Source organism: Cyanistes caeruleus, chromosome Z (genome assembly GCF_971803275.1).
Source record: "Cyanistes caeruleus chromosome Z, bCyaCae1.hap1.1, whole genome shotgun sequence".
Taxonomy (NCBI): Eukaryota; Metazoa; Chordata; class Aves; order Passeriformes; family Paridae; genus Cyanistes; species Cyanistes caeruleus.
Genome location: NC_141732.1, coordinates 78,207,684 through 78,233,845, shown reverse-complemented (window position 1 = coordinate 78,233,845; position 26,162 = coordinate 78,207,684). Strand labels below are relative to the sequence as shown.

At 43.2% G+C, this 26,162-nt stretch overlaps 1 protein-coding gene across 5 annotated transcripts in view; it reads right to left on the bottom strand.

Moving 5' to 3' along the window:
- The window catches only part of SETBP1 (SET binding protein 1), a 268,911-nt gene that overhangs the window by 165,503 nt on the left and 77,246 nt on the right, over positions 1 to 26,162 (bottom strand). Inside the window, exon 1 of one of the 5 annotated variants that reach the window (XM_023944061.2) lies at positions 8 to 76. The exons of the other annotated variants lie outside the window; for them this stretch is intronic. The gene's annotated coding sequence lies outside the window, so the exon portion shown is untranslated. Of the gene's footprint in view, positions 1 to 7; positions 77 to 26,162 lie in introns of those variants that run through there. 5 annotated transcript variants of the gene reach the window in all.

The following is a 26,162-nucleotide window of genomic DNA, read 5'->3' as shown; positions in this document are numbered from 1 at the left end:
TACTCACAAACAGGGAACTCTGCCAGCAGCCTCACAACCTGCAGATTTTGATTGCATTAAATTGTTCCAAAGCAGGTTTTCCTCTTGAGCCTGGAGTAGAAGGCAATTAATTAAGACCCATTCTCCCCCTCCATCGGATTAAAGCAAATTAAATGGCAGCAGTAGGACAACTTTGCCTGGGATAGGGATTCTTGGAGAAGCAGGGCTTTCTCTCTCTGTGTGCACAGGAAGCTGATCCTATTACTTTGCTCAGCTGAGCTTGGGTCATCTCTAAAAGGTACCCTTAGTGCTATCCTACAAATCTGGGGAGTGCCACTGCCATTTCCCAGACAGAGAAGTCCAGACACGAAACAGCATGAAGAATTTCTGCTCAGCCACTTCCACTGGGAATAAAGTGCTGGGAATTGAGTGAAAACAGCACCATGTATGGAAAATCTCTTTAACCTGTGATGTGACTGCCATGTTACACTGACAAAAGCCACCAGTCTTTTACTGAGGTTATTCTTCACCTCACTGGGGATGAAGGGGACACACGGGATTTTGGGATAACCCTCTGAGATGCCACATGCTCCTGGAAACACCCCTGGCATATGGTCCCTGCTGGTGTGAAATAGTCATAGGTAGGCTATGTGTTGAGTGCTGAGTAATTTCTGAGAAATTAAAGACAGGTAAATTGATCAACTAAGTGAGAGCACCAAATGTACACTGGATTAATCTACTCTTTGGAGAGGATTAGAAGAAATTTTATCTCACCCAGAACCTTTGCCAACATTTTCAGTTGCATTCTCTAATTTCCCTTTAGGAAATCAAACCCAAACTGCTTAAATTCATCCAGGTCCCTAATTCTGCACAGATTGAAGACTGCAGTGATACTTCAACCCAGAGACATTTTACAGCTTCCAAACACTTCCTGCACTACCTGGAAGCTTGGCTCATTTCCCACAGTGGGAATTTAGCCTGCTTGAAGTGGGAATCAGAGGAAATCCTCTGCCAGTGTCTCCTATTTGCAGTGGTAATGTGCTAAGCTAGGGAACCACATTCAGGGTCAACCCATCAGCTCAGTCAGAGTCTTTACCCTGGCAGTGTCTTTGCTGCCACTGCCACAGGACTGTAGGCTGGGGAAAATGGCCAAGGTGATGAAACATTGCTTCCTTGTTTTCAAGTGATGCAGAGAAAAGTGGAAACAACAGCAAAAATATTCTCCTTCTAATTGAAAACACAGTACCACTTAATGGTCTTTGAAGTGAGTGTGTGTGTGTGTTTTGTGGGGGAAGGGGGAGAAATGGATCTCTGTAACCAACACCCCAAAGGACTATAAATCAAACAGCATACAGCTGTTGGTATCAAATATAACTCCTTTCGCACTACATCAAAAAGCTTTAATTAACAACTAATTTATTCAAGTTAAAAAAAAAAAAAAATCCCTTGCACTAAATAATTGTATTATAACTGGGGGACTAGTCTGTATTTCCCCCCTCTCAAAAGCATGACAGGAGAGGAAATTGAGTCTTTAGAGAACAACAAAGTAGAAAAATGGATCAAAGATTCAGGGGGCTTGTTGATTGGCTTTTTGAGTCAGCAGAGACCAAATCAAGCTCATTTAATGGAAAAAGCCACACTGAGAGGTCTCCTTGCTCTAGGACCTACTTTTAATAAAAATGTTTATAAAGATAAATGGCAGTGGCTCACACCAGGCATGGTGTGGGCAGGTGTTGCACAGCCCTGCCCACACAGCAGTGTCACTTCTCCTTGCCTCTGTTCCATCATGCATGGAGAGCTCCCGTGGCACAGATTGACAAGGAGGGGTTCAGCCATGTGGGGCTCTAGACAGAGCAGCCAAATGTCTGTGGGGTGGCTGCCAGAGGTCTCTGAGCAGGCTCACCTGGGAGCTGCTCCACATTTGAACCCCAAATGTGAAAGGTCAGGCTGGCCAAGTCAACCCTTTCTCTCCTGTGGAGAATCATAGAATCGTGGCATATCCTGCACTGGAGGGACAAAGAAGGATCTTAAAGCACAACTGAAGGCATGTGCTGGTGCAGGCCATGGCTTGCACATGTCCAAGAATGCTGCTCTTGCAGATCAAGAGCCCATGCATGAGCATCCCTGCCCTCCAGAACCTGCCTGGCCACCAGAACCATGTGGCACGACCTGGGACTCACCTGCTGCCAGCATCACTAAGGCAAGAATTTGAGGGATGTTCTCTTTTTTTTTCCCCCCCTTTTTCCCTTTTTTTTCCCCTCCATAACTTTGTGCCAGTGACAACTAACTAATCTCTGTCGAGGTAAGGTAAGTGCCATTATCCTGCTTTAATGGCTAATGAAGCTGAAGCAGAGTAAGTAGTTTACTGGTTGTCTCATCTTCAGGGTCCCATCATGCATGTTTTACTGTTCCTCAGAGTGCACTGAAGTTCCACATTAATGCTGCCATTGATTACAGTGTACAATCTTCAGGGCAGGGACTGTGATTTTCTTTTCATTTGCTTAATGAAAAGCACACTGCCTTTTAATTCCTCTGGATTCTGTTGCCTAGGTTTCAGGTGGGAGCCCCCAGTGATGGGAGCAGCGGGGTACAGACGTGAGGCTCATGCCCATGGGCCAGCAGAGGCTAAAGCAGAACCAGGCTGCAGCCTCAGCACCTTTCTTTGTATTCAGCCCCACCTCTGAATCTGTGCCTGGGGGGTCTTGGTCCACCACCATCCACAAGCAGTTCTGAAGACTTCTTCAGCCTATATATATAATCAGTCTGTGACACAAATAATTTTTAGTAATAAAGGGGTTTAAGGGAAGCATTGGTTTTGCTGCTATAAATGTCAAACTGAACTGGCAGGTGCAATCTGTAAACATTATCCAACCCAGAGGACAACAATAATTTCAATGTGGTTAATTGATTAGTTTATGGATAAAATTAAATAATTGGGTACATCATTCTAATGATATATTGCACCATAAGAATGATTTGAAAGGCAGGCAAGATTTATTTCGTTTTTGTGACAGCTTTATCCTGTTAAACATCAAAAATAAAAATAATGTTCAAAAAATTCACTGTAATTCATAAAGAACACTCCAAAAAGCTTAAAAACAGCTTAGAAATTGAGCATCTTAAATCTTTCTGATATATTTCAAATGTACAGGTATATTCTAAAATAAATTTCAGAGATAATCTTCAGAAGTAACATCACTTAGGCTTTTAAACCAAAATCTAAACTGTTTACACATATAAACATACACATACATCTGAAAAGATGCACATATAGGCTACTCCTAAAGAGATTTGGGTTAGTTTAATTCAGTAACCCTCAGCCCTAAACATCAAGCCCATGAACATAGTTTTACAGATCAAATTGAGCATCGTGGTTTTCATCTACCTCCAGTGAGTAACCACACCATTAAGGACTAACCAAGAAAGTGTTAGATAAGTCTCCAGCCACCAAGAACAGGTTCCAGTATTCCCACTGACCTGCACTCCAGAAGGATAAAACAGAGAACAGGACAATGTATGGCTTCAGGGAGCAAATTCCTTGGTGACCTGATGGTCAAGATACACATCTAGACCCAGGTCCTGCCTCTGCCAGTGACTACAAAGATGAAAACTGCCTCATCTTTTGAAGCCTCTCTTACAAAATAAGATCTTCATCTCTGTGTGAAATTTAGTGGGTTGTGATGCTTAGGTTCCTTTGGGCATCACAAATTACAGAGAAAAAAAAAAAAAAATTCAAGAGCAATCTTCCCACTTGCTTCCATCAATGATGAATTTAAGCACAGTGCATAAAATCTGACAACTCTATGTTTGGCTTAAGTATCTTTTATTGTTGGCCATAAATTGTCAACTTCGTTATAAATCTGGGCACAGAATATAAATATAGTTGGTAAATGGCTCCTTGAAATTAAGTAAAAATTACAGCACAAGAACCAAGCTAAAAAAAAAAACCAGAACACCTGCTGGCACACAGAAGACCTTTTCATTTATTATGAGAACTCAATGCTAAATCCATGTTACCCCAAAGCCTAAGAATCCCATTCTCCCACCTACGGACCAGTTTGGGATGAGCAGAACATCAAATTGCCCCATGCCCAGGAGGAGATGTGGGGAGGAAAGGTCAGCATGGGTACTTCAGTCTAGGGGTACTCTAAGCAGAGCAGCATCCTTCGTTCCTCAAGGGCCCTTTTGCTTTTTGCACACTCATTCTGTTTCCTGTTTCACCTCGTCTGTTCCCATCCTTACCCCCTAAACAATAAAAGCTCAATGGGAATGCAAATGCAGCTCTCCATTTAAAATCCCAGCCGAGGAGGCAGTGTGTCACCCATATTTATGAGCTCTAAATGGCTTTTATCAAAGTGAGGTCGTACTAAATCACCCCCAAGCTGTCATAAATACAAATGACTCGACATAGTCTGCAACAAGCCTTCGGGGGAAAATTATATGATCTGCTGTTGCAGTTATGCTATATCACACAAGGAGCTCATATATTTCCACTGGCAAGGTAACCTGATCCTTCAGAGGACACTAATAGGTGAAAGGGGGACGAGAGGAATAGTGAATCAAGCAGTGCGTGCCTGCACGTCTGCACACACGTCTGTGCACGCACCTCCCGGCTAAAACTCGGGCTCCTCTCTCTGTGTGCAAGAGGAGGTTCTTGTGGTTTTGGAGAATGAGATTTCTTTGGCTGCCTTAATGGAGAAGGGAAGCTGCCAGCCAAGAGAGTAAGATCCAGGGGCTCACCAGGGTATTTCCTATTTTAAAAATTCATGCGGAGGCATGAAAATTATTAAGATATGAACCAGAGCTATCCAGACTCCAAAGACTGGATCACTTCCAAGCAAATTAAAGAAGCCATTCCTCAATCTCAGCTGGTGAAGCCCAGGATTATAGCAAAGTCTACTGCAGGATGAAGAGGAAGCACTTACAAAGGAGGCATGAACTGGGCAGTGTAAAAAACCAGTGTGGGCTCCTGAGATAAGGACACTAATTATTTTCCGCTCATTTACCTGCTTTTTATTTATGTGCAAACATAGAAATACACATATACAAAGAAGGAGAAATCCTGATCAGATGCCATTGGCAGTGACAGCAGTTTGGGGGAGGCTCTAGAGACAGAGTTTGGGACAGCCTGCTGAGCACCATCCCCACTCAGTCCTTTGCAGGCAGCCTGGCCATGATTCGATGTGGGGGCTCAGAATCCTCAGAATCCCTGTGGTCACACTGGGTGCTGGCCACCTTACATGGAAAATAAGTCAACTCCAATGACCATTTGTTCATATTTTTGTGTCTGGGGTGAAGACAGGGCCTCTGCCTGCTTGGCAAATGGTTACAGTGATAAGCCAGATTTGGTTTGCTATCTCTAACATAATGGAGGCAGTATGCCAATTTTCAGCAATCCAGGTCGGATGTGGGCATTTATAATGGTGTCCTTCTTGGAGAATGAGGTCTCTAACATTAAATTATGTATTTTAATTAAAAGCTGAAAGTACTGAGCTTGAGCTACTAAACTTGATTTTCAGCTGCCATGAGCCTGGTGGGAAGCCAGTTGGACAGCACTGCCATTTTCCAGTGTTGAGCTTTCCATAAACACTCTGCATGGGAAACCTCCTCACTCAGGAGCTAAAGAGGCAGCCTAGTGAAACACGTTTGAGCCATTTATTGTTGAAGGGGATGATAAGAGCAAAGCCATCAGAAATCCTGTTTTGAACTCCTTCTATTGTGATTCACTGTACTCCTTCCCCCAGGTGCATCATCTCCTGTCGGTGTCAGGGAGCAGGCAGCCTTTCCTGGAGCTGGGGACCAGGGTTATCAGCTCTGCCCTGGACACTGTCAGACAGGAGGAGCCCAAGGAGCTCAACAGAGTGCCTGAACAAGCTGCTTGCACTTCAAGAGCTCCACCAGCTTCCACAGCTGGTCTGTTGGCAGGAGCTCCCAGTGTTTGGGAAGGGAAGCTGGGAAGACACAAGGCATCCTTGCAAACTGCGAGGTGGTGGCAGGCTGACCTGCGCCGATGGTCACGCAGCGAGGCTCGCCATCTGAGAAAGGCCACCTGGAAACCCGCCAGCTGGCTGTCCAGTGTGATTAGAGACAAAATATGAAATGCTTCAGAAGAGGGAGAAATAGGATCGCAGGTCTGGGTTGCATAATCTCATGCATTTGTGTAACCAGTCTAAATAGAGCGTGTGAGCTGACCAGATGTTTTTCATTTCAGTGTACAGCTCTGTGGAGCAAATCAGAGACCAACAAGTGCCAAACACAACGGTGGCTTTGCCAGCACTGTTGTAATCAGAGCTCAACAAAGGGCACTGTCAACCCCAATCTCTGGGCTGACAGGTCAATCTCCTGGCTGGGTGAGGAAGACAGACTGTTCTTTACACCAAGTACCTATATCTGAGCTAAATATCAGTGGTAGCGGGTAAACATGGGCTGGGGTCTCCGTCACTGAGCCAAACACCGACAGAAAAAGGGTCAGCAGGGTTGTGTGTATGATTTGATCCACTCTGGGAGTGATCCATAATGTCATATCTATTTATTCAGACAGAGCTGGATACTGACTTTGTGAGACAAAACTAGCCAGTATGAAAATACAGAGAAAAAATAAAATACACCCTCATTTATGATTATAGCATCATTTTGGTCTGGAAACACTGAGCTTCACTCAAGGAACAGTACTCAAGGACTGCACAGAGAAGATACACTGGGACAATGCTCAGATAGGGTGACAAATTTTGTTTTGTTAGGGGTCATTTTAATCCCCAGATTAGTATACATCAATCTGTGATGAAACAGTAAACCTTAATGCATCTTAAGCAGATGCAATCTGGATCTGTAATTACACATGCGCCTTACACACACACACAACTCTCCCACAGCATCCTTGGGGGATATATTCACTGATCACCAAAACTCTTTGGCACCAGATAAACAACACACTGCTGTCCTAGCATAGCCTTGGGACAGAAGTTGGTCATCTCTGCCTCAAACTTACACAGATAAGGAACAGTTACCATGAAGAATTTACACTGCTTTTATTACGTGGATAATATTACACTGAAGTAACAATGCTTCTAGACTGCAGTTATGTAACAATAAGGAAAATTATCTCTAAAGGCATCCGAATTCTCAGAACTGTGTGCAATTGAGGTGTCATATGACTTACTATTGTTATATTACACTGATAAAACATGGGGTGTTGTCTTGGCATAAAATCTGTACTGGGTTATACAGACCAGCCCTTCAAGTGTTGCATGTGAAAAATATTGTTGTGCATGTTCTAAGTAAAACTTTGAAGACTGGTAGCCAATGTAAGTGATTTATTTAAAGCTAAGCTGACTTTTCTGAATGCCCTTCTCTATTTTCTCTTTTATTTCTAACTATCACACTGAAGTGAATATGAAGCTTAGTTTGCAAGTCCGGAGGATGAAATCCTCTCTCATGTTGCAGCAGGTGGTACAGCACAGCTGTGCAAGCCACAGGGTGCTTCCTTACTTTCAACCTGAGCAGCTCCAACAGCAAGGGACCAAACCTCCTCTCATTCCACTCAAAATAGAAATAAGCCCAGATTTTAAAATCGTGCTCACTGGGACTGTGGCAGCAGGAGGAACCAGGCTCTGGGTGCAAAGCAGAACAACAAGCACAACACCAAGGAGGAATGCTCCACCACCAACACTGACATACAAGCCATAGAATCCTAGGATGGCTTAGGATGGAAGGGAACCTGAAAGCTCATCTTGGAACCTCACTCTGCCATGGGCAGGGACACCTTCTACTAGACCAGGTTGCTTAGTTGGTGCCATCCCTGACCATGTTCTAATACAAATTGTCCCTCACCAACATGACTTTACTCACAAAAGTAATGAAGTGAAAAAAGGCTTGTCTGGATCCTCAAAATTCCCAGTGGCAACAGAGCTGGAGACTCTTTGTAAGCTCTGATTTTCTATTTGAAGGTCAACAGCATTTCAGTTATGCAAAATAAGGATTAATTGGATATTTTGTAAGTAAGAATGGGTTGTTACACTAAAGATAAATGAAACAACTGAATTATTATACTTGTGCAAGCTTCAACATAGTCTAAGTGCAGTGTAATGTAAGTATTGCCATCCACTGCTCCTTTTAAAGCCACTGCACCCCAATACAAAAATATTATAATGATTATTCTATACATAAGCCCTGTTTGTTCATGTCTCCTTTCCATGCTTATCTCCTTTATGATTATCTTAGGGGCTAGAACAACTAACCCAGGAACAAATTATACCAATATTTGTTCTGTGTGAGTGATCAAAATGTTATATTTGAAACTGCTCTGGGGATACCTCTCTGTTTATTTGCTTCTTGAGGTGGTCAGAAGCATAATTTCTACCAAGCTAATTTAACTACAGTTTGTACCAACATAAATATCTTCAGTTACAGCAAGAGGGTGGCAATGGCAATGATTGTAACAAATAGATTAATCTTACTTTTGAGTCTTCTACTTGTTAAAATATCAGGAGAGAATTTTTATTTTAAAAAGCCTTGTAGTGGCTGCTGCCTGGAGAAAAGCCTTGCTAGCAGATGATCAGATCACTTTTTGGAGCAAAAGAGAGGAGACAATGTGATGAACATAGGGGTGACAAAATGCTGACCAAAGCCATCACAGCACATCAACCTTCAGTTTGGGATTTGATCAGAAGCAGCTTCCAGGTAGTTTGGATTTTCAGTGTGTTAATTAGTCCATTCATTTACCAAAGACTCATAGTTTTAGAAATTTGTGTATTGCACTGGCACAAGTAAATGTCACTGTTACTGTGTCACAGTGGTGTGATGCTAGAGAAAATATGTTTTTACCTCTGGGGCCTTGAGCAATTTGACCTAAGGGGTGGCATCCCAAACTACAATGCAAAGGCTGAAACTAGAAGATTTTTAAGGTCCCTTCCAACCCAAACAGTTCTGTGATTCTGTGATTCTGTGATTCTGTGATTCTGTGATTCTGTGATTCTGTGATTCTGTGATTCTGTGATTCTGTGATTCTGTTCTGTAAAGTCAGTACTTAAACCCAGGTGAGTTGCCAGGCCTATTCAGTCAGTCTGAATCTTCCTCACAAGAGGAAGAGGAGGGGCAGACTCTCTTCTCCCTGGTTACCAGTGAAAGGGCCCAAGAAAATGACATGAACTTCTGTCAGGTGAGGTTTTAGGCTGGGCATCCTCTCCCAGAGGATGGTCTGGCCCTGGAACAGCTTCCCCAGGGCAGTGGCCACAGCCCCAAGCCTTAAAAGAGTCCAAGAAGCATTTGGACACTGCACTCACAAGTGCTTGTGACTCTGGGGGTCTGTGCAGGGCCAGGAATTGGACCTCAATGATCATTGTGGGTCTCTCTCACTCAGGATATTCTATGTTTTTATGATTCTATGTGTTCTTCAAGCTGGGAGGTCTCATTTAGTGTTGCATAATTGTTATGATGGAAAAGTGACCTGACTCAAACATGAAATCCCATCTCACATGAGTAGCAAATTTTTCATCATCAGCTGAAACAAAACAGCTTTATAGGGGCAGGCTCAGGGCTGACAGAGAGCCTTTACCCCTCAGTTGTTTTGGTGGCCCAGATAATGCAAGCTCTGGATAAGATTTGTTCACCCTAGATGAGTACAATAGAATAAGTTAAACTTCATAGTTTTAAACAAAAGATCAGAAATTTATCAAAATAACACAAGAAAAGAGTGGCGCCATCAGAGTAAGATTCAGCCACAGCAAGAAGCTGCTTCAAGAGCACAAGGCTGTAATTCTCTTTTGGGTGGGATTCATGAAACTGGCTCATAACCAGAGCCATTGACTGGAAAACATTCACAGAAATACCTGATGACTGTCTACCTGGGGTACATAAGATGTCACACAGACTCCAGCAAATTCAGAGTCATTCTCAGATCCATAGTTCTTAAGGCCAGCAGAGGCCTGAGAGGCTGGACAGACAAACTTTTTTTGGCTGAATCAGACATGAGGAAGGAGTTACTGCTACCAATCCATGTCCAGCTGGCTCTTCTGGACAGGGATTGCTGCCAGGCCAGTTTTGTTGGCTGTCTCTCCATCTGAGCCATCTGAGCAGGTCCTAACCCACATCCGCTCTCTAACAAGTCCAGAGCTCTTTTGGATGAAGAGCTAAAGTGAGAGAGCCAAGGGAGTGACCTCCTGAAACCTTGGGGATGGAGAAGGCATGGGAACAAACTGCCCAGAGCACGACCTACACATCCCAGGTCTGCTACAGAGAATGATTTATCTGACCTTTCACCTGAGTTGTCCAAGCTGACCACTCAATTTGCCCATCTATGCCCTGGATCACAGTCAGAAATTGCCTGGCTCAGAGCATCCTTCAGGTTACACCACCTTGCCTGGAGCTATCAGAAGATGGAGAGAGCCTACCACGAGTTCTGCTCAAACAATCATGTTGTCCTTGCTCTTCAAAACGTGTTTACCAGCCCTGATGCAGCCTGACTGGTTATAGATTCTATTTGTTCCTGCACCTGGTCTGTCCCAGGCAATACAGAAGAAGATCCAAGAAACAACAAGCTGCCTCTTACCATAAAACCAAAAGGTCTCGCTGCTGTATGCACTGTCCTAGAAGAAATGAATGTTTGAAACATATCCAGCAGGCATAAGAAGAAAAAAATAAGACACACACACACACAGACACACACACACACACACACAGGCTGTTGTTGCAGTCTTCCCCCACAGACCTCCTTTGTCCCTGTAGCTGCCATTGCCCCCCGTAGCCCACACTCCCCTCTGTCCTCCTGACCCCTCCTCTCCCTCCATTCATTCTTCCAGAATTTATCCCGCTTCTTTGACTCGGCATGTGTCTGGGCAGATGTCCAAAAAACCTCCCTTCAGCAACAGGGGGGAGGAAATTCCTCCAATTCAGCCCAGGCTCTTTTCCCCCAACCCCGCTTCCCGCCTCCTCTCTCCCTCTTTTTCTTGCTTCTTCTTGTCTTTTAACATGTTGAATGATTGATAACACTCTCCTTGCCTCTCTGCTGCCTGTTTCAGCCCTTTCTGCCCAGCATCTGCAGCCCTGTAGGGAAACATGCTCTCCAAGGTGATGGGGTGTTGGGGACCCCCTTCAGTTCTTTTCAAAAATTCAATAAATAAAAGGAAAGAGGAGAGAAGCACAAGGGAGTCTGGAAGGTCTGGGGAGGCGGGGGAGGAAGGGGAAAGCTAGGAAAAGCCCTTGATTAGGAGGAGTCCAAAACAAACAAACAAATTAAAAACAAATGCTTTGCATGTCCCCTATTCTCTGTTTGCCACGGAAAAGTGAGTGGAAAGCTTTGTTCTTTGTGTTGTTTTGCATTTTCAGGCCCAAACTTTAGGTTTGTGCAGAACTTCTAGCTTCTTGTTATTCTTGTTATTATTGTCATTATGAATGAGTTTGTTGCCTTAAATTCACACTTTCTGGAGCCTTTCATTTGCTTGAAGATCTTGAACTCCATGTAAAAACAAAACTGTGTTTTTCTTTCCAACAGCAGAAGGAGGTTTGTATAACCTCTGAGATAGCACCTAATACGTCAGAATTAAAAAACATACTAAATTTTTATGTGTCATGCCACTGTGCCTTATGTTTGTACATCCATGCAGGCATCCTGTCTTCATAGTTCTCAAATACCACAGGATGCCTTGCTAATATCTAGATTTTGATTTGATGTCCACATTCACTTTATAACTCACATTTCAGGCATGGAACTCGTCAAAACTGATGTTCAGGCTGTGTTATTTTAGCACTGTACATAGCACATGCTTGACAGAGATGTAAAATACAAAATCAGAGAAAGGCTTGGTTTGAAATGGACCTTAAAGATCATCTCATTCCCCTCACCTCTCCCTGCCATGGATGAGGTTGATACACACCTATTACATGAAGCAGACTCCTATTAACGACTAAAAGAAATATAATTTTTATTATAATTACTTTTGGTTTTGTTGTTGATATATAATAATTATTGTCATCATCATCATCATCATCATCTGAAATGCAAGTGAGAACTCCTGGTCTATACCAGAATGTCATTGCACTGGGCAGCAGACAACAAAACCCTGAGGCAGTTCCAGAAGCATGGGTAAAAAGGAAAGATTGTTATGCCCATTTAACTGGTGGAATCTGGAGATGGACCAAATTACGAAGAGAAGGATGAAGAGAAGGGTTTGTTTTATCTACCTTAGCCATCCAAATGTCAGCTGCTTCCAGATTCCATCATTAGAGCACTGACCAGCATCCCCAGAATTCTCCTAGAAAGCCCTTGAGTGACTCTCTCAAATATGATATGACTCCAGGATGTGGAAAGTTATGCCTTTTTAATCCAGCCAACATCACCCAGAAAGTTTCTGGCAGAGCTGAGATTTCTGCCCACATATTTCATTCCCTAGCCCAATGCCTGAGCAAAGAGAGTGGAAAAAAATATCTATTTTTCTTAGTATGCTACCTGTCTTCTCAGAAGCAGAAAAATTGTTCCTTCAAACCAGGAGAAACAGATAGCATAAACTCTTCATATTTTATTAATCAAGGTTCTGAGTTTTGAAGCTTTTGCCTGAAAATGAAAGGTAAGTTTCTGTGACATGATAATTCAAAGTTAAATAAACAACTCACTGGTGTTTAGAAGAAGTTACATTGAAACCTTAATAAGACAGAAAACAAAACATAATAATCAGCAAGATGTTTTGGTTTTCTTTCCTCATTTTTAAATTGAGGCAAAACCCCCTCGTGTCAGTTACATCTGGGAGAATTCAGTGTTGAATATTTATTCCTTGGTACCTCATAAACTCTCAGCGTCCTTGCTGTAAGTGATCTCCCTCTCCTGGGCCTGGAGGATACTTGTCATTTCTGTGTAGGTAGCAATCTATCTACCTGCTGCAAGCTGCTGACTACCTCAACAGGATCTGGGCAAGAGAAGCCCTCATTTATTTATCTGAAACAACTGTAAAGTGCTGCTGGGAAATATCAGATGTATTTCCTTGTCAGATGTGTCCGCACTGAAGGTCTCCTAATGCAAAGCTGGTAATTACCAAAGGTGAAATACCCAACACAAACATCCAACCTACCAGCCCAGCACTCACCCAGCATCACCCAGTGACACATCCCACAAAAATAATAGCAGTAATAATCCATTTCTCAAAGAAATTTCCTGACAGAAGGCTTGCTTCCCTTGAAGGCAACTGTTAATGGTGTCCTACAAATTCAACATGACCTTCACAAATAATTCATTGGTATCTGCAGCCTGAACATGTAAAGACTGGGAAACTGAATTGTTTTCAGAGAAAACAGTTAGCTCTTGATTTCTGAACTCTGCAAAGATGACTCAGAAGCCTGGGGGGAAGAAATTATATTCAAGTTCCCCAAAATGTCATAGACAGAACCGCTCATGTCCTGGCTTAAAACATTGTGTGGTCTCATCCACCAATTATTTTAACTTTTCTTTTGCTTCACCTACCCCTGCATTTATAGTATGGCCTTTCCAGTTTAAATATTGCAAAGTTCTAGGTATGAAAAGTGAGATGCAGCCGTTTGCTGCCCCATTGCCTGATGAAACCTTCCTAGTGAGAGGTGCCACTAGGAAATCCTGGAAGTCCAGCCCAGAGCTGAAGTCTCATCCCCTCCAGGCACAGCGGGCTCAGCTTCAGGGACAGGAGCTCCCAGGGGTGCCAGTGTGTGAGGAATTTGTCCCTGCTGGGTCCTGAATGGAGGGGGCTGATAAATGAGAGGCACACACGTTGTGCTGAGAGACAAAACTCCCCCAGCCTGTCTGGGGCAGCCATGCTTATCTGGTATCCTCTTTCCAGACCTCTTGCTGCTCTTGAATGTGTGGCCACTGCAAATGATGTCAAGCCACATATTTGAAAGCAATATGGGTTTATACTTTCCACAGATGTCTTTTTTTCCCCATGTAAATACTACCTGTTAAGTATCTGTCTCAGTACTATCCCTGCAATAAAGCCCAAGCAATTCAATGTTTTCTTGGATGAGAGACATGACTTGGGGCACTTTGCGCTGAGGTGAGAGTTGTCCCCTTTATCTATGACCAAGCACGGAGCTAAGCCCCCATCTTTGACTTAGATTTAGGTATAAATTCACCTAAAATACCACTGGAGATCAGCTAAACTCTCTCTAACACCATCTCCCCTATGCACCTCATCCTTGCCCCATAAAAACAACAGCAAGGATCAACCCAAAATCCCCCTGGCATTGCTCTGGTGTGCAGGAACCGTGTTTCACTGCCCTGAGACAGCAGCCCAGTGTTCCTCTGACCTGCTAGAGGATGAAGAGGAGAAGTGAATGTAAACACATTGCTATCAATCCTCTTCCCTCTCCTCTCTCACACAACAGACAATTCCCATTTACATCTATGAGCCAAAATTTCATGTAGTTTTTGTTTGTTTTGGTTTGTTTTGTTTTAAGTCTGTGGAATTGCTAGAATCTCCTCCAAAGAAAATAATGTATTTATCAAAATCTATGACCATAGAAGCAACTTAAGGCTTTGTTCTGAATGGACCCAGTAGGTTTTAAACCATTTTGCAACCATTAGCAGAGTAAGGACCCAAAACGTCAATCTCATTTGTCATGGGTGCAGAGGAGAATAAATGTCCATTGCCAATGATTTTTTTATGATTCCACAGAGAATGCAAAACAGAACAAAAAAAATAAAAAAAATAAAAAAATGGGATAGGCTAATAATTTCTTCCCTCTTATTCAGTGGCTTTAGGTACTTGATTTTGAGCAAAATGTAATTGGTCATTGGTATGTGGCAGGGGGACTATGAGACAAGGGGAAGAGAAGGTAGCAATGGATTGGAAAGATTTACATAGAGAGAACGTGATGAGGCAGAAAAGAGTCTATAATAAACAGGGAAGGCAGCAAATCTAATTAATAATTAGTATAATGACATCAGCTGTAGGCCTTGCTCTGGTGTGCCAATAAATCACACTCTAAGCCTTGTGAACCTCATGCCTTTGGCTTCTGGTTGTACTCACAGTCTGGGACACAATGAAATTGATATAAGCATCTTTAGCTATATATGCAATTATATATTTATATATAATTTATATATATTTATCTGTATCTCTATAATTTATAATCATATCTGTAGCTATGCCCATACCAGTCTATCTCTATCTGTATTTCTATCTCTCACTCCACCTGGATCTCTAACTCCATATCTGTCTTTGTCTACTGTAGGACAAACATTTTTATTTAGAACTTTACAGAACACAGAGATTGGCTGCCTGCAGGATAGAACAGAAATTTAGGGCAGAAAAACACACAGCAAAAAGAAACAAATGAAAAATTAAACATCCCTGCATTGTCCTCTTCAAAACCAGTTTTCAAATGAGTGTTTAGGACCAAACTTTGTCTGCATCCTTCTGGTCCTGGGTAGAGTTTAAGCTCCTGGTTTTCCCTATGTAACGTATAAATTTAACCTGAGGGGCAGCATTATCATTTGACCCGTGAGAGTGTAAGCCCCAAAGATCATCAATTCCCTTAAATTGGTGGCCCAGTCACTCATTTAATGCCTCCATGTCAGCTTGAAATAAGACTTACAGTTTGATAGGTCAAAGTGAAAAAGGGAGGATGAGAGGGGGGAAGAGGGGAAAAAAAAAAAAAAAATACTGACTGATTGCCACAGCAATAAAATAAAAATAAAATTAAAAAAAATAAGAAAAGAGGAAACACTCCTCAGTGAAAGCATTGTCAAAAAAAATATGTATGGGGAGGAGCTGTTTTACAACCTCCCGTAACCCAGTGGTCCTGAGGTATTGCCTTTCACTGTCTGCCCAGGAACAGGCCTCTGAGAGGTTGTAAAAACACCATCTATTATTCCAGAGACCCAGGCATCGTCTGCAGGGGCTGTCTCATACGGAGAGTCTTTGCTCTCCCCCCACACACGGGGCCCAGGCTGAGAGCAAAACCTTAGAGAGGGCAATTGGGGTGCCTGGACCCCTCCAGCTCCTGCCCTGGGGTCCCCACTGAGTCCTCCAGCCCTTGCAGGCTGCTGCCAGGGTGCTTCGTGGATCCAGCTGCAGTCTTCACTTCTGCCTGCATCTGTGTATTGGGATGCAAAACATGCCCAGGTTCTCACTCATGCCCTCTCTGAACCCACTGCCTCTTCTAGATTTGTTTGTCCTTGCCTCATGTCCCTGGTTGGTCTTTGGTCATTGCTTTTTCTCCCTAATTCTTAATGGTCTATGCTGAATTTCCTATGTTTATTTTGGTTGTTTTTTCTCCTTTTTTTCCACCATACTAGTGATTTGTTTTCTGATTTTTTTTTTTTTTCCTTTTTTCTTTCCTGAACAAGCTGGCAGAAGTAAACAGAACAAGGGAAATTTTCTTACAAAGTGTGCTGAAGAAATTCTTGGAAGCTGCAGGACCAATCAGGCTGGTTTATATAGATAAAATAATCAAAAAAGCAGCAAGGACACCAACTCTGGAAAGCAAATCAAACTATTCACATCCCCACAGAGATGAGATAATAAAATCTCCCCACTGAGATAGTTTTCTCTAAGAAGGACACCAAGGAGGTGGTGAACTAGTGGTTCACGCAGAAATCTGACCTGAGCAAGTTTGCACTGACCTTGTCCTTCTCCCCCTTCCATCACTGTAAGATGCTATCAGTTTCCACCATCACAAAGCTCATATTTCAGGGTTTTTTTTTGTTTTCTTTGTTTGTATGTTTGCTTGTTTTACCCAGCACTATACTCATGATGATATGAAGACTTTGGCTGCAGTGTTGGTGTCTGGGACAGGGCCAAAGCAGGTTTCACCCACATTCTCTGTGTCCTGTGCTTGGACCACACTCAAGGTTCATCTCTACAGATGAATTTTACCCCCTAGTTTTCAAGTCCACAGGCCAAGGTGTGTACAAAGCCATCACACCATCCCCATTGCTCAATGTCTCCGTATTAACGGGTTTGCTTCCCAAAAGGCACACAATCAATCCTAAACAGACTCCTGAAAGAAGCAAAGCTCAGCTACCATGATTGGCGCCTTCTAGTTCCCACTTCTCCTTTTGCTTTCCAAAAATTTGCATGCAGGGAAGGACAAATGTCATGCCAAGGGTGAGAGCCCTCCTACAGATGTATCTTCTCAATTGGGTCGTGATCTGGGACTTAGGGATTTCTTAAGTGTTATAAAATCCTCAAGTGCAGCAATTATTCAAGTGGTTGCAGCCAGCTACAGTGTCTGCTGCTGGGGGCCAGCTGAGGCCTTTGGTGAATGAATCCATCACCTTTTCCTCCTTGGACACGGAGGGACCATGGCCATAGGATCTCAGGTCACAGATGGGGCCCAACAAGTACCTTGAGCCACCCTGGAATTTCAGAAATGTGATGGAAACTGATAGCACCTGAAGTCAGCTTTGGTTTTTGCTCATGTTCAGGTGGCCCTTGCAGCACTGGTGTCCTCAGTCCTCTGGCCCCTGGGGTGGACTAAGCCAGCTGGCCCCACACCTTGGGTCAGAGGTGGGGGAAAAGAGAAGACCCAACTCCCACGAGCTCTCTTTATGTGGTAATAGAAACCTCTTATCTATGTCCAGTGTAAAAAGTGGTCCATGATCAAACAGGGCCTTGGCATTCCACCAGGCACTCCAATGTGGCCAAGCATCCAGCCTCTTGCTCCAGGAGATGGGTCAAATTTGCAGCCTGTCCTCCCCTTTCACAGCTTGGAGAAAAAGGCAACTGCTCCTTCCTGGAGCACAGGGCACCTGTTACTTTCTGTCCTGATCCCTGGCCAGAGGATTCTGGGCAGAACACAGCCCAGCACAGACCCCTGAGCCACACAGCAGCAGTTCAACCACAGATCTGGCAGTGAGGATGAGGAGGGATGGGGAAGGGAGCATGGAGACAGAGACCACCAGAGTGATGGAGAGAGGCATCAGTGTGTCGGATTGGGTGGGACCTGGCGCAACCAGATCTAGCAGGAGGCATTTAGTGGGTGATTCTGGGTGATCCTGCTGGCCTCCCTTAAGCTTCTCTTCAGTGATTGTTTTGTTGCCACCTGCCAAGACGATGATCAAAAGCAGGAAGGGTAAAAATGCCCTCTGAACTCACGTTTTTTTCTAAAATTCCAGTGATCTGGATGCAGTGATTTGGAGTGGGGCTGAAACAAGGTGCATGAGACACATGATAGGATCTCTGTCCCTTTTTTCTTTCCCTGAGGAAATACAGCAAAGGGATGAGCCCTGTACAGCCCAGGGCTGGAGCAGATGAGCTGATGCTCTTCCCCTCTCTTTACCATACATCCACTAGGATGCTGCATCTCACTTGTTCTGCAAAGTGCCTCCAACAACTTCTTCCCTCTGCTCTGCACAAAAGCTAAATCCAACATGAAATTATTTCATCACAGCTCTTTAATTTATTTACTTAGGCAGCAGATTGTTTTCTTGTCTGAAGATCAGAACACCACCCATCTCTCTTCTTGTGCCGTTTAATCCTAAATTTTGCCTCCACTACATGTGGCCAAATCTATTGAAACATATTCGTAAGGTTTGATCAAATAATTTATAAATATCAATATCCTTAAAATTCAAGAACATACACATAGCAACCAACAGGCTTCTTGAGAGATATGTGGTCTGATGAGGATTTTCTGTAACAAGCCGTCATGTAAAAGGACCTAGAGAGTTTCTTTTCCTGAAGCTCTTTTTATACAAACTGTATCCTCATCCAGCCAAGGCATCACTACTTGCACACGACTGCTGGCAGAGTTCCCAACATATAAACCCAAGAAGAGTCATTTTGTCACATTCACCTATACAAACTGCTCAGTTCAAGTCATTTTGAAATCAGTAGAGGATAATTACTGAGGTATTTATTTGACAGAGAATTCATTAGTACCAAGACCCATGGAACAATAGAACATCCTGGGCTGGAAGGGACCCTACAGATGATCCAGTTCCACCCCCTGACGTGGGTAGGGACGCCTTCCATTAGACCAAGTAGTCCAAAAAACTTCCAGGAATGTGGCATTCACAGCCTGAAAATCTATCTTTCTCCAGCTCCTCCTATCTATTTTAGCTCTACAAGACACTGATGACTGGGAACAATTGCCACAAACTGAAACAAATCAAACAGGGAAAATAAACAAAGAAATGACCTGGGACAGTTGAATCATAATACAATTTGTCTCAAGGAACTATTCCTGTCCCCAAAAATAATTAAGGCACAGAATTTCTTTCCACTGCAATTTTCCATCTTGGACCTTGGTGAACAAAGAATGGGGAGGCAGTCAAAAGAATAAAAGAGCATGCTAAGCATACAAATCTAAGCATCCACACTCACATCTCAGGAAAAAAAAAAAAAAAAAATGGAAGAAATCTCCTCAAAAGAAAATATAAACACCTAATACACGGAAAAATAATTTTATAGGTCTAATTGCATAACTGTAAGTGCAGGCACAGTTCCCATTTCTGAACAGAAAAAAAAAAATATATCTGCCAGGAAAGCACTTATCTTTACAGATATATATTACATTGTCCAAGCTTTTCTGGATTGCCCGCTTGTTAAGCAGTTCTATCAAGTACTCTTATGTTTTCACTCTGCTCAGCAGCTTCCTCTGTAACCCACAACAGTGGTATAAAAATGTGGTAAGCACTGAAATATCTAAGTAAACATTTTACAGTGCACAGTCATGTGAAATAATTTGAATGATACTCCTCCTCAAGAGAAGCCACATTGGATATCTGATAGCAGCAAGAGACAACATGACATTATTACTAATAGCATTAAGAATAGTAATAGAAGTATGAGTGGGATTGTTATGACTATTGTTATTATTATTAGTGTTAAATTCCTTTCCTATCATTAACAAGATCGCTAAATCACAAGTTTATTTATGGATGCTTTCATTAGACACAGAATACCATGACATGATCCCAACAATCCCAGACAAAGAGGAATTGCAGATCTCAATTTAGTTTCACCTTCTCAGAAACTTCTGTGTCTAATGAGATATCTTGGATATATAATTGCAGTCTTGCCAGACCAGTAACCAGGACTGAGAATGCTTTTCACTGCAATGAGAGACAATTGCTTCTGATGAAACACATTTATGTGTTTGGCACCTACCAGTGATGCCCACCAAGCAAGATGAACTTTTGGGAAAGCAAGAGTTGGAGTTCATTATAAGGGGAGGAAACAGAGCCTGAATCCTCAAAGCTTTTGACTCTGAAAATCTCTTTTCTCAAGGTGGGTGTAACCCAAGGCAGGCAAACTCATGCATCCAAGACCACACTGGGCACGGTTTCATGTTGATGAGAGAGGCTGCAGGGCTGATTTCAGACTTACACCTCACACAGGATTTCTCAGTAACAATTTTGCTTCAGAGGAACTGTTTCACTCCCAAGTGAACTCCACGAAAAACATGGTCCAAGTCATCTGGCCTCTACAGTTGATCACCCACCTCCCTTTTTAACTAATGGGCTAACACACAGCCTCTGCAGCTGACCAAAGGGCATTCAGCTTAGAAAACACTAATGCGTGAAAACATCTGCAGGCTGACTACGTGAACAGCAATATACATTTTTAATTTGAATAATATGCAGTGTTTACCATAATTAGACAGCACATTAACATGATTAAACCAGCGCTGCAGATCAGAGTGGCAAGGCACCCGTCTCGAATCCGAAGCCTTTATTGCCGGGAGAGCTGTGTTGTGCTTGTCCACTGAGTGACTGCTTGCCCTGCCCTTTTGCAGTGTGAGTTTGAAGCTGTCATTGCAGGGGGCCAAAATTTTCCCTGACAAGCAAACAAATCCATTAACATGTTAACAGGTTTTGCATGTACGTGTGGAAAATATTAAGGATGCCAACACAGCAGCATGGTTAGGAGGGCATTATTTATTCCAAGACAACAAAATTCTCAAGTTTTACTATGGGTCCTGAAAGGCAGGAAAGGAATTGATTTTCAACAGTAGTTAAAATAACAGGACTAGGAATCAGCAGAAATTAATGCTATTTTTATCTGCTGGTTGTTGATCTCTAACTTTAGCATCCATCAAATGGCCGCAATTATATTGCTATGTGTGATTGCTTTGTGTACGCCCTCCAAGTACTCCAAATCACAGTCTGCTCTCCTACTCGTTGCTGGGAGCTTTGCCATTGATTTTAATCAGGCCAGAACTTCACCCTTGTTTCAGCCAGCAGAAATCCTGGCAGCAGACTTTTTCTCTGAAGCAAGCCAAATGTGATGGAAAGTGGAAATGATGGCAAACTGGCATAAGGGCTGCCCACACATTTAAAAGTGAGACTGTCCAGTTGTGGAGCTTTTAAAGGTGTCAGCTGCTTTTATTTAATTCTGTATGTTGCAGGAATGTGAGCATGGATTGCTTGAGAGAGATGGTGCAGAGAGATCTGTCTATAGACACAGAGAGGGAAAAAGATAATGATCAAGCTTTAAGTAAAAGTAGATGGTAATTCATAAAACCTTTCAGTTCATGCTTTCAGTTGCAGTATTTTTATTTTTTTTCCCATTACACAAGATAAGCACCCTTGCTTTTACACATGAAGGAATTTGGCAACAAGAGTTATTCCAAAATACAGCAGCTGCAGTGCATTAAGAGCGCTCTAACCATTAAAGGGCATCTGGAACATCTCAAAATTAGTATTGCATCAGGCCACAGGCCACAGAGATTTCAATACAATGGGCACACTTCAATTCATTCCAGCTTTAGCTGTGTTCCAGCACAACGTCCAGTGTTTAAGACTGGGGAAGCCCTTGCAAGCTGCACCAGTTTTGTGACTGTCAGGGAATGATTTTCAGCACATAATCTTCAAAGTGAAGTGGAGTAACCCACAACACAGCAGCAAGATCATATCTTAATTTTCACAAATGTTTTGCTTATGACATGAGTGCCTAAAGTCAATAAAATGTCCTTCTGAGCAAGGTGCAATAAAAACTTGCAGGGCGTCTTGCAGAGTGTGAGCTCCAAATGCCTGGAGCAAGCACAAGGTGGGAGTGACATGGAGCAGAGAAGCAGAAAGAACATGATGGTAGCTGTAGATATTGTTTCTCCCTGACATTTTGGTCCCATTCAGCCTAGTTTGACAGTGTGGTCATCTGAGGAGATGGGGGCTGAAGACAAAGAGAGGATGAGGTGATGGATGCTGATGACAACACCAGCTCTTCTGTCTTCTGCCATGGCTTGGGGCCAGGGGAGTCAGTGTGAATGGATATGGAAGAGGAAAGGAGAAAAAAGTATGTGTGTATGCTGTGTATGGAGTGTGTAACTTTGAGACTTACAAATCATTGTTGTGGTGAAGTCTGTTGATGCAAGTTAAGAAATCTCTATTAGATAATCTCACCTAAGGGTTGGGTTTCGAAGCAGGAAGATGAGAATGGGATATTTGGGAGTTTATTCATCCCTGCATGAATCCATGCCCACTACCAGGAAAGATGGCTGGTTCACCACATTCTTCAGCAGTGAAATACAGTACAAATGAGCCCTTCAAATAATCTCACTCCCTGCATACAGAAAAAAAAGAGCTTAGGAGACCAGGGGGAAAATAAATAAATAAATAAATCCATAGAGATTTATTTTTGCCTTAAATCTTTTCTGTCATTCCTAGAAAACCAAATGTAACCCTTCCACTGGAATTCAAGGGGATATGAGAGCTGAGCTGTGCTGGTCTTTTTTGAAGTCCTTTGATAAAAAGATGATAAGAGCAATATAAGAGAGATAGGGAAAGAAATACAGATCACAAGATAATCACAGCTTTGGCAAGGAAAGGACTCTTGGTAATATTTTCTCATGTCTCAGGGCTTTTGACAAGAGGAACAAACAATTTCTAGTAAAAAAAATCCAAAATTTAATCTCTTTTTTCAGCTTTAACTGGTATTCTCCTTTCTTCCAAAATGAAGAAACTGGACTGACCCAGAGGTTATCTGTGTGGTCCCACAATGTGCTGGGCTGGGACATGCAATAGTCAGTCCTGACAGGGCTTGATGCTTGCAAGAGCCAAATATTTCATCAGGAGCAGACAATTCTGGATATTCCATGTTCAGCATGGTGGATGCTGTCAATCCCCAGCACCTCCCTGTTGCAGCACTCCCTCCTGGACATCTGAGCACAGAGAAGCAGGGCTGCCCCACGCCTGATTTCAGCACTTGGAGGCAGAGCAGGAAGAGGAAAGGAGGATTTGTTCCTCTGAACTGAATGGCTGCAATTCCACTTTTGGTGTTTCAAAGTGTGCCTGACCGCAGCTGACTGTGCAGATAAAAAAAAAAAAAAATTAAAATATTAAGTTAAGGAGTGAAGTGGCTTTATTTGTGAGGCTTAGCTGCAGGCCAGCCACGGCGGTGGGGCTGGCAGGGATGTTCTGCTGTGGCCACAGCCAAGGATGGACAGCATCCTGCATGGCTGAAGCTCCTAGTCCCTCTCCATGACACTGAAATTGCATTAGCTGGTAGCAACACTGCTGCAGGAGACACACAGAACCAGAGGTGTCTCCTTACCCTTGCAGAAGCCTCTGTATCGAGGAGGGGTGCTGCAGAAGGCATCAGCAGTGCCCCAGGGACTTGAAACTATCAGTCCCTGGTGCTGGAGCAGCATCAGCCTCCCAGAGATGACATTCCTGCTGTTCATGCTCTCCCCAGCCTACAGAGAGATGCCATTGCTCAGTGACTGACTCAGATCATCACTACCTTCACAGCCCAGGGTGGCTCAAGGCGTAATACAATATATATTCCATGTTTGTCCCCCAGGCCTCGGAAGTATAGATCATTTTTAAAGTGGCTAAGGGTTGTGACCTTTCTCCTGGACTATAAATCTAACAGGACAATGTACTCACTCTCCTTCCCTCCTCATACTCTAAACAAAAAAATTATTGTCCAAAGACTGAAGGGGAGGGGAGTGTGCAGTTTTACTCCACAGGCTATCAAAAGCAGGTATCAAAAATGCACAGTCTGTAATGATCAGAGCATTAAAAAGGGGCTCTAATAAGAGTTTACCAACTAGAATAATATGTGCAGTCCTTTCCCACATAGCCTGGGCTTGCTGGGTTGTGTGTATTTCCAGTGAATTTGGAAGGACTAGAGATAAAACAGAAAACAAAGGTACAATATTCTAGATCTCTTACAGATTATAAAGGAGAAGGCAGATAGTCTGATAAATGGGATCAATCCCTGCCTCATGTTGCTGTAGAGCTTCTTACAACCCCAAAGCCTTTAAATGGTTTCTCATAAAAAATACTGGCTCATGTAGCACACACATATGAGCAGATGATTCTCTCTAGCTCTGGCCTTAATGTTTTGTGCAGCCATAAACCACCTGGGACACCACACAGGCCCTGTCTGTGCACATTAGCTGGATTTAAATCTGCAGGATCAAACAGCAGTGAGGGAAAAGTGCACGCTGCTTTTCTCCCAAAGAATCACAAATCTGGTGCCTTTGGACTATCAAGCCCTCTTCACTTCAGAACTGTCACTTCCTATGATACAAGAGCCTTGGGCTTTCCCTCCCAGAAAGGAAAATGCAGAAGGCTGTCTGAACTTCTGGGTACTTTGGGCATTGCCTTCAGCATCCCTGTGGCTTGCCAGGTCTTCAGAGTTCTTTAACACCCCTGCACTGAGCTGCAGCCCTGTGATGCTCTATAAAGCCTGTCAGGATAAGCACACCCCTTTCAATGCCAGTGCTCTCCCAGCTTAAAAATAGCAGTAAAGGGTTGGAGAAGGGGAGAAAAAAAAATGATTAAAATCCAATTTCCTAGAAAGGCTTCATCCTCGTTCAAGCAAGAGGAAGAACAATCTTCTTTCTAGCTTTTCCAGCCCCAAAGAACCAAGATGAAATGTCACAGATGATCTCTCCAGCCTCCTTCTCCATGAAGGTTAGCAGAGGGACAGACTCTCTCATTGAATGCACAGATGTGGCACACATGGATCATTTCTTTTCAGTCCGGGTTGGGAAAGGGCTTTTGAGGAATGTTTGCTGGATATGCAGGTTTTGCCTTCAAAAGCAAAACTCCAGGGAGCTCAGAAGGGGGGATCCCATCACAAATTTTGAACAGCACAAAAGCGCAACTGGATGGGAGAGAGGGTGGAGCAGAGGGATTAAGGATGAAAATAGAGGAAGGCCAGGGCAAAATATTTATATTTTTTATATATTTGTATATTTTAAAAGATATAACTATTCCTTGTAGGTTTTTTAGCTGCTGGTGTCAGCCCTTTACCACACATAAATCAACACATCCCCACTGACTTGGAGGAGCCCTGCCAAGAGGTGCCTACAGGAGATGTGTCCAAATCCAGACTCAGGCCACATCTCCCCTTGAAGCCAGATCCACAGCCCTGGCTGGCCAGTGGCAGGATGCCCACGGGAGTTGTGGCACTGGGAGAAAGAGCCCAGGAGAGCTCCCTGACCTAAAAGGAGCATCTGCGTGGCAGCAACGTCCATCTGTCTGTCCGTCGAGCAGCACATTCTGTCCTGGCTGTCAGACACAGCCCTGTGTACGCTGCTGCCCGATCTATATTTAGCTCCTGATGTAACTAAAGTCAATAATATTCCATTAGGGCAGCTGCTCCCAACTCCTGAATAGGCTTTCCTACGGCGGCTCCACCTACGCATGTCAAAAATCTGGACATATACAGCAACAAAACCTTCCCGTGTTTATACACACCGTGGTACAGCTTTGAGCAGAAAATATACGGCTGTTAGCATAGTTTAACAGCCTGCTCTGTAACAGTAGCAGCGATTTTTTTATTTATTTATTTTTTTTTACAAGAGACATTGATTCCCCTTGTCCAGGGTGTGACTTTAAAGGGCTTGAGCTTTGCTGCAAGTCAATATTGGCCTTTCCCTTTTTAGGGTATGTTTCTGCATTGGAGCATTCCTTATCTCTGCTGCTGATGACGGGTTTGGTGAAGGGTTTTGTGGTGTTTTCTGGGAAGGAAGATGTGCTCATGAGAAAGAAGAATCGCTTTCCAAACCCCGCACTTAAGCCTGTAAGAAGTTTACATCTGGTGTTTTGTGTTACTTAAATAAGGGCCTGAGCCAGGCAGTGCAGGAATATTCCTGAATGATTGCTTTTCCAAAGGAAAATTCCAGTTTAAACATTTTGGGTTTCCTTTTACTTTTGCTGTGAAATACTACAGAAGGAATTGCGATGCAAAGCACTAGAGAATTGCAGCTCTCCTCCACAGCCCAGGGAAGTGCAGGAATTATGGGGATTACCAAGACAAAGAAAA